Below are 17,992 nucleotides of genomic sequence, written 5' to 3' on the forward strand. Positions count from 1 at the left end.
TTCTCAAACTTTTCCAAAACACACAAGAGGGAGGAAAATTTCCAAATTTATTCTATGAGGCTAGTATTGTCCTGATATCAAAACTGGATAAAGATACCACAAAAAAAAAAAAAACATCAATAAGAGAAAGGATAAAAACCATATAATCATTTCAATAGTTGCAAAAAAAGTACTTGAAAAAGTACAGCATCCATTCATGTTAAAAAACAAAACAAAACAAAACAAAAAACCCTTCAACAAAGTAGATCTAAAGGGAACATACTTCAACATAACAAAGGCCAAATGTGAAAAACCAATAGCCAATATCATACTCAATGGTGAAAAACTGAGAACTTTTCCCCTAAGGTCAGGAACAAGACAGGGATGTCCACTCTCACCACTTTTCTTCAACATAGAACTGGAAGTCCTAGCCACTGCAATCAGATAACACAAAGAAATAAAAGAAATTCAAATTGGTAAAGAATTAAAACTCTTACTATTTGTAGACAACATAATACTATATATAGAAAACCCTTAAGACTCCATCAAAAAACTACTAGAACTGATAAATAAGTTTAGTAAAGTTGCAGGATACAAAATCAATGTACAGAAATCTGTTGAATTCCTATACACTAATAATGAAGCAGCAGAAAGAGAAATTTTAAAACAACACCATTTACAATTGCTCCAAAACCAATAATCTAGGAATAAACTTAACCAAAGAGGTGAAAGACCTGTATTCTGAAAAGTATAATACACTGATGAAAGAAATTCAAGATGATACAAAGAAATGGAAAGACATTCGATGTTCATGGATTGGAAGAATAAATATTGTTAAAATGTCAATACCACCCAAAGTGACTTACAGATTTAATGAAATCTCTATCAAAATACTGGAGAGCAATTTTTCACAGAACTAGAACAAAAAATTCCTAAATCTGTATGAAACCACAAAAGACCTCATATAGCCAAAGCTATCCTTGGGAAAAGGAGTTTTCTTTTATAAAGAAGAGTATACAAGGCTAGAAAGAACCCATGTTGTAAAATGGGATGAAAGGAGCTAATACATGCATGATTATGTAGCAGTTCAGAGAATGTCTTTCCTGGAGGCCAGCCTCTTTTCCAAAAGGACCATTAAAGAAAGGCTATATGCTGGCTGAAGTTGAAGGTGGGCCAAAGTTCAGGGGCCTGAGAGAACCAAATATTTAGTCCCTAGTGTCCCCATTTTGTAGTCATCTTAAGGATGAACTGGGGAAGGATCCACTGGCAAGTCCCCTCACACCTATCCCGCTCACCTGGTTGTTGGCAGGATTCACTTTTTTGAGGCTCATTGGACTGAGGGCCTCCGCTCCTCACTGGCTGTTGGTAAGAGGCACCTTTCGGTTCCTTGCTTTGCCCTTCATTTCTCTCCACGGGTCTCCTTAGTCCACAACATACCAGTTTGTTTCATCAGAGCCAGGAAACCAAGAAAAGAATGCAAGCAAGACGAAGTCAGGGCCCTTTGCAACCTAATCTTAGAAGTGACATCCAATTGCTTCTGCCATGTTTTCTATTCATTGGAAGTGTCAACTTTAAATTGTCAGGAGGCAGAATTAAGGAGAAGCATTTACTGAGGATCTAAGAATTGTAATTCAGGGTACACAGATTTGGGCAGGAATCCAAACAGAAAGGAATGTGTGTATAAGTTGTTTGCAAAGAATTTTGATTGGTGTTGGCAGCAGAAAATTAATCTTGGCTAAACATAATTGGTTGCTAAGGCTGTCGCTAAGCAAATGTCTGTTACTGTAGCAAGTGGCAAGCCTTCTTGCTTCTAGAGTTCTTGAAGCATTTGCAGTTTGGCCCTGTTCAAAAGTTCATGTTTCCTCTGGTGAGGACAGGCATAAGACCCACCTCTTTAATGGCCTCCCACCTCCATTTTAAAATCCCTTAACATAAATGACTCCATTTTATTTTACCTTTCTCAGAAGCAAAGTACCATGCCCAGCTCACACTCAAGGGTAGGGATGATACAAGACAGTAGGACTCATTGGGGGCCATCTTGGAAGCTATCATAAATCTCTGTCAAATAAAAATCAGATTCACATGAGTAAGAGTCTCCATTAGCAGGGATTATTGCAAGGAGGGAAGAAAGATTATTGCAAAAAGGAGAACACTGACCGAAAAATCAGCACTTTGTTCCTGTTGATCAGTGGGGACAAAAACAGCTCATCTAATCATTTGTGAGCCCAAGAATGGGAATTTGGATAATAAAGAGGGTACCCAGGAGCCTTATCCAACTCACATGGGAAGGGTGGTTCTTTGCAATAAGCCATTTCCTGGAACACAAAGGGTGAGGAGATTTCTTAAGCTTCCTTGTTTTCCCTGCTCAGGTCAAGCTCAGTATCATCATTTTCCTTCCCATCCTTCCTGCTCCCAGCATGGGGGTGCTTCCACAGGGGCCGGCCAACATTGGCTGGGCTCTGCACCCCAGGTCTTTGCTCAGTGGGTTGCCTCAAGCAGGATGGGGAGGAAGAAGGGCAAGAAGAGGAAAGATAAGAATAGAAAGCATTTCCTGAGCAGTTGCAGGTATCAGGAGAGTCTTAAATGGTTTTCCCACATTATTTCATAAAGTTCCTCTTCCGCCACTTCTGGTTCTATCTCACTCCATCCTCCAGGCCCCACCCTCGACACGCCCCACTTGCCAGTCATGAACTCAACTGTCCCTCAGTACTCAGGATGCACCTGCCATTCATGTCCTTCTCTGCATTACTATTATTTACAAATAATTCCTAGACTGCAGGCTGAGTGACCCACTCATTTTTGCCAGTTCCTCGACCTTCCATTTTTTTATCTGTAAAAACTGAGATTGGAGAAGTGAACACTGTGTTGGGCTTACAGAAGCTTAGATTTTCTGATTTTCAGGTGACCACAAACTGCTGGAAAACGACCAAAGTCTGAAATCCATCTCAGGGAAGGGAATTTTCTCAATAACGGTACTTCTGAGGCCCTTCTCACTGTAACAGAACCCTCTTCAGCATTCTACCAAGGCCACCCCTCCTTTGATCCCACCACAAATAGAGCTCCCTCCCGCCCTACACCAAACCCTTCTGATGCTTGGCAGCCTGAGGAGTTTCTTATTTCCATTCCACGGAGAACTCCTTGACGTTCAAATAACTTCTTTGCTTCTCCAACCATTCCCAACTACCAGGCACCTACCATAGTGTTTTAAATAAATTCAACCTATCTGACAAGGAAGCGATTTTCTATAAAGAAGGCTGTGGAAAACACTACAGATTAGAGGAAATGCAGACCGTAACAAAGGAAGGTATATAACATAACAAGGCCAAGAGCTGCCTGGCCTTGGGGGGAGAATGACTCCACAATCTGCAAGAAGTGGAAAGTAAGCATATACTAGACCCTTTTGTTTTTGAGAGCTTACAAATCTGCTGTATTAGGAAACAGGCTTCTATAAAGATTAACCCTCAGCTTCTATAACATCAGTGCAGGCAAACCTTGTTTCATTGTGCTTTGCAGAAAAATTGCCTTTTTTTTTCCAGATTGAAGGTGTGCGGTGACCCTGCATCAAGCAAGTCTGTTGGGACCATTTTTTTCCAACTGCATTTTCTTCTTCTGTGTCTCTGTGTCACATTTCGGGGACTCTCATGAATATTCCAAACTTTTTCATTATTATATTTGGTACGGTGATCTGATGAGTGATCTAATCTAGCATGAGGCTATCTAACAATTATCTGTGTGAATTACACAGTATTGTCATTATTTTGGGGGCACCACAAACTCTGCCCACCTAAGACAGTGAATTTAATTGATAAATGTGTGTGTTTTGACTGCTCCACTCACCAGTTGTTCCCCACTTACACCCCATCTCTTTTGACTCTCCTATGGCTTCCCTACTCCCTTAAAAACAACAGTATTGATTTAGACCAGTTAATAACCCTACAGTGGTCTCTAACTGTCTGAGTGAAAAGAAGAGTCAATTGATCGATATGGCACATTTCACTGTTGTCTTACTTTAAGAAATTGCCGCAGCCACCCCAGCCTTCAGCAACCACCACCCGATCGTTCAACAGCCATCGGCATCAAGGCAAGATTCTCTCCCAGCCAAAAGATTACAATTCACTGAAAGCTCAGATGATGGTTAGCGTTTTACAGTAACAAAGGTATTTTTAAATGAAGGAATATACTTTTTTTTTTAGACATAATGCTACTGCACACTATGGTGTCAACATAATGTTTCCGTGCACCAGGAAACCCAAAAAATGTATTCAACTGACCTTATTGTCATTTTCAATTTTATGTGGTGTTCTGGAACCAAACCTGCACGGTCTCCAAGGGATGCCTGTACACAGTAACAAATGCATTATTGTCTCCATTGTGTAAGTGAGATTACCAAGTGCTAGAGCACACTCAAGGGCACAAAGCCTGTAAGTGGCAGAGTGCTTTACAGACCAGCCTGACTCCAAAAATCAGGCAATGAGCCCGTGCAACCCACCCCACGCCCCATCCACCCAGGGCTGTGTATTCCTGGGAGGCATGAGGATATCTAGCAATTAGCCGTGTGACTTATACAGTCCTTTGCACATTATCAGTCTTCCATAAGTATTTAGAATTCTAGACCTATGGAAACCTATCAGTTGGAAGTGGTTTCAAGTGCATTTAACAGAATATCCAAGTGATGGGAGCTCAGTTAAACAGGGCTTTTTTGGGTCACATAACAATATTTTGCTCACCCAACGGTAGATGGCTGGCTTAGGTTCCACAGTTTAGGACAACATCTCTGGAACTCTGTTAAACTTTCAGAATGGGTGTTGGGTTAGCCCACAGGCAGTACTGGACACAGGTCTTCAGAGGGCATCTGGTCCCAGCCCTTCATGTTACCAGTGAGGGACTGCAGCACACAGAAGCTAACTGACTTGCCCGAGAGCTCACAGCAAAGTGGCCAAGTTCAGGTTTAAACCCAGATTCCCTAAACCATGGCCTCTCTGCTTCTAAGAATCAGGAGAAGGCTCTTGAGACAGGGAGAGAAAGATGTTTTTCCTTTCACGGGGAAGCAACTTTCTCAAAAAAGCAATGAGGGCTCTTCAGTATGGTTTGAAGAGCCAAGGTCATGTTGCGGCAGGCAGCGTCCATCCATACCCAAGGCAGCCTCACCCCAGAATCTAAATCCCTTGGTATCCCCAGTGTGTTCCAAGGAATGACCTTCAAACACATTCAGGGAACAAGTCCCCTAAACAAATCAATCAGAAATCAAAACAAAAGCCTCAAGAGTGGGAAACTAATAGGGATGCAGAACGGGAAGAATAAAGCCTCACAAGTCATTGTTCAGATTAAGTGAGTGAATAGAAAGTCCTGGTGGCACAGCATCCGCCTTCCTTTTTGAGGGATGTAGGGAATCTTACAGATGATACTTAGAGTAGGGGCACCTGGGTGGCCTAGTGGGTTAAAACTTCTGCCTTCAGATCAGGTCATGGTCCCGGGGTCCTGGGATCGAGACCTGCATCGGGTTCTCTGTTCGGCAGGGAGCCTGCTTCCCTTCCTCTCTCTCTGCCTGCCTCTCTGCCTACTTATGATCTCTGCCTGTCAAATAAATAAATAAAATCATTAAAAAGAAAAAAAAAGATGATACCAAGAATTGCCATTTATGGAACATTGATCGAACATTTATCGAATTTACAAAAGAATAAATACTTTACATGCTTTATTTCATCCTCACAACCCATTTTACAGATAATGACATCAAGGCTCAGAGAAGTTAATTGAGTTGCCCAAAAGCAGGGGTGAGATGGATTTAAGCCCGTTTGTCTAATTCTAGCAGAGCCTAACATTAACCACTACAGCCTCCCGTCCCTCCTGGCTTCAGAGTTACAGAACAAGACAAATCCCCAGCAGAAGACTCTTCACTGACCCCTACTTCCCAAACAAGCACCTCTGCAGAAAGAGAATTCTCAGCCTTGCTGAGAAAATGATCCCATGTCCTAAAGCCTGACATTCACTGCGCAGAGAACTCTCCTCTGTCAGAACCTAATGGCTTCTTGCTGTAATTTCAACTCATTGCTTCTTTAGTTTAGTTGGTCAGGCTTAGGATAAAATGAAATTGAAGTGTTATTTCGAAATACTTGTGTTTCCATCCTTCATAAAAAAAAAAAAAAAAAACAAACAAACAAAAAACCAGTTCCATCTTTTTTTGGACTTCTTGGCAACAGTGATTTACTTCTTACTTTCAAGATCATGCTCTAGCTAGTAAAAATAAAATGTTTTTTGGGGGGGTGAAGACTGGTAGAAGATGGGGGTAGCAAAAATAAAAACTATTCATTGCCAAGGGAATGAGGCTCGAAAGTCATTTTTCTTTGAAGAGAATTTGGGGGAGAAAAGAAAAGAAAAGAAAAAAATATCTAGAATGCTGCCCAACCTATTCGTTTCTTTTTCTTTGTACTTTTTTTTTTTTTAATAAGTGCTATGCTTTTTTTTCTCACGCTGAGTTTTGAGGACAACCTCACATCCTACATACTCTCAGATTAGTCTATTTCTAGCCCCATACAGTGCCAATGACACATATTCACCAAACGACATATACTGAGCTTTCATTATCTTACTTTGAAATGAAGAGAAAAACAAACAGCTCAGGTCTCCCTCTCACAGGACAGCAGATTCTTCACATCTTCAAAGGAGTGTTCCCAAGTCTTTGGCAAACTCCGAGGAATGACTTTTGTGAGAATCTTTAGACTAGCACCTAACTACCCTTTAAATTAGTTCAGCCAAGGGCACCTGGGAGCTCAGTGGGTTAAGCCTGTGCCTTCAGCTCAGGTCATGATCTCTGGGTCCTGGGATCGAGTCCCGCATCGGGCTCTCTGCTCAGCAGGGAGCCTGCTTCCTCCTCTCTCTCTCTCTCTCTCTGTCTGCCTCTCTGCCTACTTGTGATTTCTCTCTGTCAAATAAATAAAAATAAAAAATCTTTTAAAAATAAATAAATAAATAAATTAGTTCCGTCAAAAGTCCCATGTCTCCTACAAACAACTATACAATCTAAGTTAAGTTTTTTTTTCCTTCAAGTTTGATTTTCCCCCTAATAAACAATATGGGCTGACCGGACACTCACTGAAAATGTCATCGATTTTCCTTTACCGTTGCCCCCTCCTCTTTTTTAGAGAAAGAGAGTGCACAAGTGGAGAGGGGAGGAGCAGAGAGAGAGGGGAAAGAGAGAAACTTTTTGTTTTTTTTTTTTAATTTATTTGACAGAGAGAGAGATCACAAGTAGGCAGAGAGGCAGGCAGAGAGAGAGATGGGGTGGGGGGGAAGGAGACTCCCCGCTGAGCAAAGAGCCCGATGCGGGACTTGATCCCAGGATCCTGAGATCATGACTTGAGCCAGCGGCGGAGGCTGAACCCACTGAGCCACCCAGGTGCCCCAAAAGAGAGAATCCTAAGCTGACCCCACACTCAGGATGGAGTCCAATGCATGGCTTAACCTCACAAACATGAGATCATGACCTGAGTTGAAATCAAGAGTCGGATGCCTAACCGACTGAGCCACCCAGGCGTCCCCACTTTACCTTTTTTGGCTGGATAGGTCCTGTTCACATTAAACACTTGAGTCCTTCCTAGGGCATCCCTCCTTTAAGTAGTCTAAACTTTTAAGCTCTGGACAATTACTTACTTCTCTTGGAAGTAAGTGTAAGAAGCTAGTTTGGTCATTTTTCCAGGTAAGTAATCAAAATAAATGGTAACAGAACAAGAAAGGGATGTTTGACCAAATCATTCATAATAATACTTATTATGGACTGAATTGTGTTCTCCGAAATTCATATGTTGAAGCCCTAATCTTCATTGCGACTAGAAGGAGATAGGATCTTTGGGGAGGCAATTCAGCTTAAATGAGTCATTAAGGTGGGACTCCAATCCAATAGGACTGGTATGTTTATAAGAGGATGAGACACCAGAAAGCTCTCTTCCCCTTACCCCCAGCTTGAGCATATGAAAGAAAGGCCATGGAAAGTCACAGTGGGAGGGAGGCTACCCGAAAGGCAGGTAGGGAGGCCTCACTAGAACCTTGGTGGCACCTTGGCCCTGGACTTGCAGCCTCCAGAACTGTCAGAAAATAAACTTCTGCTGTTTAAGGTACCCAGTCTGTGGTGTTTTATTATGGCAGCCCCAGCAGACTCATAAAATTCCACTCAATGGAATTAAAATGATTACTTAAGCAACATAAGGAGGAAACAGCGAGGGTCAGGGAAAGAGTCCAGGAGAAGTGAGGAAGTGTGGAATTGTAAGTGAGCTGATTACTTGTGTCTTATGACAGGGAATCAATAGATATTGGGGCAAATTGATAATAAAAAATGAGGACTTCTGAATACATTATTTAAAGTGACAGAGGTGAAACATTGAAGAATGCATCCACTTCAGTTAATAGAAAATCTGCATATTGTGGATTGAAGAAATAGTTGGGTTTTTTCTCCCCACACCTCATACCAAGCAGTGCAGGGGTAAGTAGCTGCTGGCATTAAGAAATCCCCAGTTAAAAAATCCCCAGTAGGGGCGCCTGGGTGGCTCAGTGGGTTAAAGCCTCTGCTTTCGGTTCAGGTCATGATCCTAGGGTCCTGGGATCAAGCCCCGCATTGGGCTGTCTGCTCAGCAGGAAGCCTACTTCTCTCTCTGCCTGCCTCTCTGCCTACTTGTGATGTCTCTCTGTCAAATAAATAAATAAAATATTAAAAAAAAAAAAAGATATTCCCAATGCCCAATGTCAGGGCCAGTATCACTGCAATTCTCCTGGCCTTCTCTTCATGATCACAAGCTGGATGTTGCAGCTCCAGCCATTAAGACCTCATTCCAGACAGGATTAGGAAGTGAGGGAGAAGGGATAGCACCAGCAGACTGGCTTATATTTTTGCCCAGAACTGTAACATGGTCACCATTAGTGAAAAGAAAGAAGGGGCTTAGGAATGGGTCTTGCCTACTTATGTTACTGGAATGGTTAAAAGTCTTCTAAAGTGTGAGACCATGGGCAGGTGGTCAGAGAGTTTTGTTTCTATTTTGATCTTTTTCATGTTCAAAAATTTGGGAAACTTTAAAATTTTGAAAGCTTCGAAGGATGAAAAGAAATCATGCCTCGGGTTTCTAAATTACTACATGTCAAATGGGGGGTGATCGTTGAAGCCACAAATTTAAAACAGGGACTGCCAAGAATCTACTTGGTGTGATGTTTCTTGGGGTAGCCCAGGAAGGTTCCAAATTCATTTAGCACCTCTGAGAGTCTCATAGCTACATACTGAAGCCAGCTTCCTTGAGCTATCTACTCCAGGCCTTCGTCATGGCCACTAGATAATTCTTGGCAAGACCCACAACCGCATAGAATAGTGGTCAAAGCATGACCAGTGGCATTAGAAAGACTTGGGTCTGACACCCACTACACACTTTCTACCAGCTGTGAAATTGGACAAATCACTTCAGTCTCACTTTTCTGTTTCCTTGCTTATAAAATAGAGATAGTAACACTTTTTAGCACTGTTGGCAGTGAGTATTCATCACTGGTTTGCTAGCACTTAGAATGCCTGAATCAAAAAATATTTGTTGAATACCCCCTGAACCTTTTCATTTACAATTTCCCTAAGAATTACCATAATGTCTGAAATGGGCACATCATGTTCCATTTATGGTGACTCTTATGTAAGCTTTTAACCTTCAGTGGACTAAACTGCATACACTAAATTGTGTCTCTTAGGTAGCTAATGCATAATAACTAGAAGCTGGACTTAAAACATACTTTAAGAAATTCTCATGCAAAGTGAATTATTGAACTCTTTGTTCAAAATGTGCACCTGGGTTGCTAGCTGTAGGGTGCTCTCTACCCACTACAAACACCTAGCAGTATTGTTCAAAACGAAGAAATGGAAAAATCCAAATTCCATAAATGAGGACTAAACTGAAAGCTAAACTGGTGAGTAGGAGTTGGTATCAGAACTGCCCGTGAGAATATCAGGATTAACTACACATCTTAGATGCTGAGGTTATACTAGGGTCGGGGCCAGAATTTCCTGCCTGAAGCTGGCAGCCTGTGAGTGCTGTGCTCTCAGACTAAACAGTGGAAACAGAACTAGGACATGGAGAGGCCAGGGGAAGTGAAAAGGCAACTTCCCACTCATTCTGGATTAAGGGTGGAAAATAAAGTTACTCAGAAGAAATTGGAAATCTAAGCCAGCTCTATGCTTGGATGTGGAGCCAAATTCACACCACACATGGAGTTTGGAAAGCCTAAGCTGAAAACAACCTTACAAACCCATGCAGAGTGGGAATAACAGGAAATCTAAGCCAGATTAATCTTTTTGTATTATTAGCTAAAAATCTGGAAAAATATTTCTAAAGCAATTGTACAAAGGCATCAGAGAGGGACAAAAAGCAAGTAGAAATGGGGAAGAGCCTACCCTTGAAATACAATGACAACTGGTGTGATTTGGGAGTCAGAGGCTTTTTGTCTGTAGAAATTCCTCAATAAGCATGAAGCTCAGGGTAGCAGAAAGCCAGAACCTTCCTCCTTGAGATAGCGTAAGACAAAGTTCAGAACTTGCAGAATGACTGGAAGGTTATGGGTAGAAATTGAAGAGGAGAAGGAGCTACAGAAGGAGTGAAACATAAAACCTTAATGTAGGGCGCCTGGGTGGCTCAGTGGGTTAAGCCGCTGCCTTCGGCTCAAGTCATGATCTCAGGGTCCTGGGATCGAGTCCTGTATCGGGCTCTCTGCTCAGCAGGGAGCCTGCTCCCTCCTCTCTCTCTCTGCCTGCCTCTCTGCCTACTTATGATCTCTCTCTGTCAAATAAATAAATAAAATCTTAAAACAAAAAAAAAAGAAAAGAAAAAAGAAAATGCATTGCATTTAAAAAAAACAAAACCTTAATGTAAACTGAGCCAAAATCCTTGGTAGATCACTAAACCATGCATGTGGTGGGGAAGGCCAGCAAAGCCCAGCTAATAAGCAGCAGGTGGACACTGAGAGGGTTGAGAAGAGATTTTTTCTGCAGGTCACCACAGGGGATATCAAGGCTACTGCCTGCTAGACCAAAATAAGAGAAACAAAACCCTTCAGGGAAACATAAGATCCAGACTCTGTTCAACACACCATAATAATCATCATCAATCATTCAATCAAAATCATCATCAATCAATCAAACCATCAATCAATCATCAATTAATCAATCAAAAAAATCACTAAACATGCAAATAAACAGAAATATGTGACCCATTCTCTAAAGAAAAATCAGGCAATAGAAACCAATTCTGAGATGACCTAGAAGTTGCATTCAACAGACAAGAAACGTATTTAAATCGGCCACTGTTGGAACTACTCAAATATTTTACAGGAAAATACACTCATTATGAATGAACAGAGTGATAATCTCAGCAAAGAAATGAAAATTATAAAAAATAAATAGGGGAAGGATAAGTCTTCTGTAATGGTGGCATAAAAAGTTTAGGCAATTGCTTTTGAAGATAAAAGTTATAAAATGGGACAGGGGTGCCTGGGTGGCTCAGTGGGTTAAGCCGCTGCCTTCGGCTCAGGTCATGATCTCGGGGTCCTGGGATCGAGTCCCACATTGGGTTCTCTGCTCAGCAGGGAGCCTGTTTCCCTCTCTCTCTCTCTCTGCCTGCCTCTCTGCCTCTCTGTCTACTTGTGATCTCTCTCTGTGAAATAAATAAATAAAATCTTTAAAAAAAAAAGTTATAAAATGGGACAAAATTATTTAAAACAATTTCTGTTCTGTGAAAGATAATGTTAGGAGAATGAGAAGACAAGCCACAAACTGGGAGAAAATATTTGAAAAAGACACATCTGGTTACAAAAAGACTCTGAAAATGTAATGCTAAGAAAAGAACCAACCCAATGGAAAAATGGGACAAATACCTCAACAGATACCTCCTCAAAGAAGATATACAGGTAGCAAATAAGCATATGAAAAGATGCTTCTCCTCATTTGTCAACAGGGGAATACAAGGTCAAACAAAAATGCGTTACCACTACACACTTACTAGAAGGGCCTAATCTGGAACCAATTAAAAATTTTAAAACTGGGGGCACGTGGGTGGCTCAGTGGGTTAAAGCCTCTGCTTTCAGCTTAGGTCATGGTCTCAGGGTCCTGGGATTGAGCCCTGCATCGGGCTCTCTGCTCCACAGAGAGCCTGCTTCCTCCTCTCTCTCTCTCTCTCTCTGCCTCTCTGCTTACTTGTGATCTCTGTCAAAAAAAAATAAAATCTTAAAAAAAAATTTTAAACTGAAAAATATAATATCTACAGTCCATGCCCAACACATCTATTCACTATGATGGAAGAAAATCTAGTTAGTATAAGAAGATGAGAAAATGATGAGTCATGTAAATAATGTCTTTATTTGTCAATGTCATGATCATATACATAGACGATCCTAAAAAATCTATGAAAAAAGTCTACTAGAACGAATTACTGATTTAGTATGGCTGCAGGGTAAGAGTTTGATATAAAAAGAAACATTTTCTACATCTTGGATCAACAGAAAGGAATGAGAGTTCCAGAAGTGATGGTCTAACAAATGCCTTAGGACCCAGCAGAGGTAGGGACATTTAATAAAACATAAAATTAGGTGGGAAAAGCACTTCAGCAAAACTTTGTATAACAAGAGAAAGAAGAGGTTCCAGCTTCCCCCAGAAGGAAAATCAGGCCTCTTGCTATAAAATTGCTTTGAGTGGATAAGGTCTAAAAATGTAAACAGCATTTCTGAGGCACAGAGCTAGGTAACCCTTCCTTTGAAGTGACTATGTCTGGGTTGACTACCTGTACTCTTTCAACGGCTCTGCAGTGACTTCCCAAGGCCCTGTCATGCCTTAAATTCCATGCCTGGAATGCTTTAGAATTTTGCATGTTCCGTGACTTGCAACTAGCAATCTTTATGTGGCCAAGATTCTGGCAGACACTGTCACAGAAGTGAGCTGTGTGAAGTCGACGTCAGTAGACTTGGGTAGACCAGTAAGCTGAGTGAATGTCAAAGGGTTCCTCTCAGGAATACTGAGCTTGAGGCATTTCGTTGATTTGTGGCAGCTGTAGCAGAGATTCTACAATGCTGGGTGGTGAATCTACAGAATTCTACAATGCTGGTCAGTTGCATCAGTGGGTTTCTTCTAGCATTGTCCCATGGAGTAATTGAGCATGTCTCTTGGCTGCTGCGCTTCCACTTTTAAAACATCCCAACCAGGTTCCCTAGTGTTCCTGAAGATCTTATCTCTGTGATATGCTGTGAAAATTGCACTTAAGCTAGCTAGAGTGGGTTCTGTTTTCTCTATAAAGGACATTGATTAGTAAAGACTTTGCTCCAGAACTGGTGGCAGGCTATAGACTTTCAAAGAAATGGGGATCTGGAATAAGTTATCTTTTTTCATAGGGTTTGAAGGCAGTGGGGATTGGGTTAGCATTACAGGAGGAGGCACAGATGTTCTATGGCCTGTTTTGGTTGAGCAGTCTCTTAAATGATCCACCAAGGTCACTAGGAATAAAAAGCATATTGAAAGCAAAGCTTCAGTGGCCGCAGCATTTTTTCTAAGAGTTTTATGGGTTTTGCTCTTATATTTAGGCTTTTTATTCATTTTGCATTCATTTTTATATACAGTGTGAGGTAAGGGTCCAACTTCATTCTTTGCATATGGATATCCAGTTTGCCTACCATCATTTATTAAAAAGTCTCCTTTTCCCCATTGGTCTCTACACCCTGGTTGTAAATCATCTGGCCATATATGGGAGGGTTTATTTCTGGGCTTTCTCTTCTATTCCATTGGTCTTTATGGTTGTCTTTTTGCCAGTATCACGCTGTTTTGATCACCATAGGTTTATAATAAGTTTTGAAATCAGGAAATGTAAAACCTCCAACTTTGTTCTTCTTTTTTTCAAGATTATTTTAGCTATTTGGGGTCTTAAGAATGGTTTTAACTAGTTTAATAAGGAATAATAATTTTATAATTTAATGATCTGCTAGGTTTCTATTGCTTCTGGGCTCAGTACTGGTCTATGCTATTATATATGAAATATAAAATATTATAAAATAAAATATATATAAAATAAAATAAAATAAGCAATGTAAATAAAAAGAAATAGGAATAGTGCAGTGGATTTATTAGGTATGACCCATGCATTCACCCTTAAATATATCCTCTCAGAAAGCCCAGACCTTTCCAGGGCATAAAGACACACACTAGTGAGAGAAATGCAGACATATGGGAAAGTGTTTGAGTGGATCTTTTCCATGCATCAAAAATGAATGTGAGGATACTGTCTTTAAAATGGACTTCCTAGTGTGAGTAAGGTTGATGGGCCTGGATTCTGAGGGGGGCAGAAGCCAAGTAGTAGTACTCACCTCTAATGGCACAGAGGGTAGGGTTACTATGGCAACCAGCAGGGTCAGCTCATTCGTCAGTGATGTGGCCCACAGGAACTTCACAGCGACTAAATTATCACAGGGACCTGGAATAAGTAGAAGGCCACTCTACTAAGGTACTACTCGATTTGTATAACAAAACAAAAAAACAGCTGTAGGTCTGGCAAATGGAGACCTAACTTTAGCCACCACATCTGAAATCCAGAGCCCCTCATTTAATTTCCATACCTGAGTTACTGTACAGATCATGAATCTCTTGAAAAAAGAAAAGACTGTAACAATATCACTGTAAGTGCTATAGTTCTCCCAATCAGCTTCTCCAAAGGGGCTTATGGAATGACCAATTTGGGAATGACTGGACTGGTTTTTAGTTCACACCAGTTCTTAGAGATGGAAATAGTCACTGTGGCCCATAGGTGACAGCAAGAACTTTTAGAGGTCAAATGATAAACGGAATTTTGACTTGTGTCTCACTCATCTGGGGTCCGTGGGTCTATTCTGTGGCTAATTCCTGAGTTCCTAAATATAGAGTTGGAATACTTAGCAACCAACAGAATATACACAGGAGCTCCATTATGGTGGTATTAATGGAAGCCCCTGGAAGCACTTCCTCCCAGTGAAAATACAAGCCAAAAGCAACATCATCTCCCTGAAGGAATCACTGAGGTAGGTGCCAATATTACATAATTCATAGGTGCAGAGGTAATGATTTTTATTCTAGCCATTCAGCTCACCTGCTTAACCTCTACCTAAAATAGATCATCAGGTCACATACACTGGACTAGCAATCAGAAAAGCATTCAATTTCTCAGAAGAAGTGCTAAAAAATAGATGCGCAGTGCTTGTAGGCAGAATAATGGCCTCCCACGTCCTGACCCCCAGAACCTATGAACACACTCAGGCAAAGGAGAATTAAGGTTGCAGATGGAATTATGGTTGCTAGTCACCATTTTTAAAATAGGAAGATTATCCTGGATTATTCAGGTGGATACAATGTAATCACAAAGGTTTACAAATTACATCCTTGTAATCACCTTTGAAAAGTGGAGGGGATTGGGGTTCCTGGGTCGTTCAGTTGGTTGGGCAGCTGCCTTCCACTCAGGTCGTGATCCTGGAGTCCCAGGATTGAGTCCCACATCAGGCTCCCTGCTCAGCGGGGAGTCTGTCTCTCTCTCTCTGACCTCTCCCCTCTCAGGGTCTCTCTCTCTCTCATAAATAAATAAATAAAATCTTTTAAAAAGGGGGGGGGATGGGCAGAAGAACAGAGAAGGATATGTGACTTCAGAAGTTCAGAGTGATGTCACCCATGTTGCTGGCTTTTAACATGGACAAAGCAGTCCATGATCTAAAGAATGTGGGTGGTCTCTATAAGCTGGAAAAGACATGGGAATAGAGCCAACCCAGAGCCTACAGAAAGGAATGCAACCCTGAAGACACCTTAACTTTAGCCCCAGGAGAAATGTGTCAGATTCTGACCCATCTACAGAAGTGTAAGATAATAAATTTGTGTTGCTTAAGCCACTAAGACTGTGGTAATTTGTTATGGCAGCCATAGAAAATTAATAGAAATGTCTTCAAAATTCAGTTTGTTTACATATACCTTTTCTTGAGCAACTGCTAGAGAATGTGGACTTCCAAAATAAAAGAGTAAATTTTTTTTAAAAAAGAGGAAGACAGGGATCTAGGAAACTCACAGACCTAGCAACTGGGTAAAGGAGAAGGGGGATCCTGGGAAAGCAGGTGCTCTGGAAGCAGAAAACTCCGTGAGCCCAGGAAGAAGCAGCTGACAGCCTAGGAGGTGTGGGGGAGAAGCGATGGCAGACACTCCGTGTGTGTGGTCAGGTCACAAAGGGGTTTTAACTCTTCTGAAAAACTGAGAAGGAATTAGTGATCGTGACATAAAAAACTAAAAAAAGAGGGAGTTTTAACTCCAGAAGAGCAAGGTTGTTTGTAAAAAGGAAATATAATTGTCATACCCTATTTGTCTTGGAAGTGAACTCTGTTTGCGTGTTTTAATAACACAGACATAGACGTAACTTGATTAGAAAGATACAGGGAAGAAAAATAAAGGCTTGGACCTCTAGATCTCCATTTTTATTGGTTTACTGTTTGTTTATAGACTACAGAGGCACAGAATTGAATTAATCATAATCCTTGGTTTATGGCTCACTCTTAACGTTGCCCCAAAGAAAAGCTAGAACCTTGACAACTATTTATAACCCCATCACCCTACGTGCGAATCCATATATCTTCTCTTCCATCTCAAGTAACCAATATCCTAAATGTTGTGTTCATGATTCCTTTGCTTTCCTCACATTTAATCTGGGCACTTTAAATTCATGACCACTCTGAGGATAAGGTTCCTCCTAGGCTAGAAACAGGAGGATAGAAGGAACTATTAACATCAACCACTCTGTACCCATAAAGCAGCAAATATTTATTCTCAGCAAGAGAGACTACAAAATCTCAGAAAGGAGAGTGAACTGCAGGGCTTTCTCACACTAGATACTATTAGAATATTATTTAAGTGCCATCTAGCATTGCACGTACCTTATTTGTTCCCTCTTTAGCTACTCCTTTAAATGAAAGAGAATGGAGGGGGCGGTACACAGAGATGCCAAAGCAAGATGCTAATGGGCTGATCTCAGCACTGCGAGCATCTTCTACCACCTGCAGGCAACACTCCAAGACAGGTTTGCTTCCCCAGTTGATGTGTCCCTGCCGTCTTCCAGATTTGCCCCTGGCCCCAGACACTCTCGTGTTGCCTCCTATTATCCTAGAGCCTGTACCTTGGACAGCAGCACAGAGGGCCCTGGAGGCATGCATGTCACACCAGTCTGGAGCAGTGAGGTTGAGTTGAGCTCTGCCTGTGCCCTCTGAGGACCCCAACGCCTAGGCTGCCTAAAAGACAACTGTTTGCCTTGGCAACCCACCATGGTCAGTTAAGCAGGGCACCAGCAATCTGAAAGTCACTTATGGTCTATTTGGAAGATGTTTCTAACCAGAATTGAGTTCTACTGTACTAGAGCAATGGACTCATTGGCCATGGAGCTGTGAGGGCTCTAGGGTCCACTTAATCAAGCATTTCCCGAGCAAGTAACTCAAGCACTTCCTTTTAGGATAGTTAACAGGTTTTACCCTAAAAGTGTCTCACAATTGAAGAAATTTGTCAAATGTTGATTAAAAACAAATCAAGATTCTTTTTCTACCTGCCTTCTCAAAACCTAATTTCCAAGAAGGTAGCATTTACTCAATTTTGCTCTGTGGTCTATAGCTGAGCCTCAGTCTCAACCACAATGTAGAAATGAGAACACCCAACCTGGAGGACTGCTGTGAGGGCGAATGAGATCATGAGCTGAGAAGCATTACCATGGTATCTTCATATTTGGTGTCAGCAAATCTTACTTCCCTTCTCCTTTTCCTATGCTTTTCATTTTTCTTTCAAGTATTCCCCTTGGCTCCGTAAATTATCCCTATAGGCAACCTTCCATGAAATTATGTGACACTGATTTCCTGGGCTCTGGGTGGCATCAGAGTAACTACAGCTACTACAAAGACCCCTCCCCAGCTTACCTGGTAGGACAAGGGACCCTGGGCCCAGTGGGGCAGAAATCCTGGTCAACATGGGAGT

This window comes from Mustela nigripes, chromosome 1 (assembly GCF_022355385.1).
Source record: "Mustela nigripes isolate SB6536 chromosome 1, MUSNIG.SB6536, whole genome shotgun sequence".
Taxonomy (NCBI): Eukaryota; Metazoa; Chordata; class Mammalia; order Carnivora; family Mustelidae; genus Mustela; species Mustela nigripes.